This window comes from Lagenorhynchus albirostris, chromosome 7 (assembly GCF_949774975.1).
Source record: "Lagenorhynchus albirostris chromosome 7, mLagAlb1.1, whole genome shotgun sequence".
NCBI lineage: Eukaryota > Metazoa > Chordata > Mammalia > Artiodactyla > Delphinidae > Lagenorhynchus > Lagenorhynchus albirostris.
Genome location: NC_083101.1, coordinates 27314845 through 27315552, shown reverse-complemented (window position 1 = coordinate 27315552; position 708 = coordinate 27314845). Strand labels below are relative to the sequence as shown.

The 708-nt window shown below is 44.6% G+C and overlaps 1 non-coding gene across 1 annotated transcript; it reads right to left on the bottom strand.

The window, feature by feature from the left end:
- Positions 1 to 236: 236 nt before the first annotated feature.
- Positions 237 to 344, bottom strand: LOC132523995 (U6 spliceosomal RNA). The gene has a single exon (XR_009541760.1). It is a non-coding gene; the product is annotated as a U6 spliceosomal RNA (small nuclear RNA).
- Between the last annotated feature and the right edge of the window lie 364 nt (positions 345 to 708).

The following is a 708-nucleotide window of genomic DNA, read 5'->3' as shown; positions in this document are numbered from 1 at the left end:
TCCATAATGTATGATGGCTCAAATACATTCAAGTTTATTTTCACTCACAAGAAGAGTTCAAGACATTTCAAGTTGGTGGGGAACTATGCCCTGCACAGGCATTCAGGGAGCCAGGCTGACAGGCTTTGCAATTAAAAAAAATTGAAGTAGAGTTGATTTACAATATTGTGTTAGGTTCAGGTGTACAGCAAAGTGATTCAGTTATTCTTTTCATATTATATTCCATTATAGGTTATTAAAAAATGGAATGCTTCATGAATTTGCATGGCATCTTTGTGCAGGGGTCCATGCTAATCTTCTCTGTATCGGTCCAATTTTAGTATATGTGCTGCTGAAGTGAGCACGACTTTGCCTTTTTTTAATTAATAAATTTTATTTTATTATTTATTTTTGGCCACATTGGGTCTTCGTTGCTGCACGCAGGCGTTCTCCAGTTGCAGCGAGCGGGGGCTACTTTTCGTTGTGGTGCACGGGCTGCTCATTGCGGAGGCTTCTCTTGTTGTGGAGCATGGGCTCTAGGCGTGTGGGCTCAGTAGTTGTGGCGCCCGGGCTTAGTTGCTCCGCGGCATGTGGGATCTTCCCGGACCAGGGCTCAAACCTGTGTCCCCTGCGTTGGCAGGTGGATTCTTAACCACTGCACCACCAGGGAAGCCCCACTTTGCCATTTTTAATAAACAACTTTCAAGGTTGCCCTGGAAGGGGAAAGAG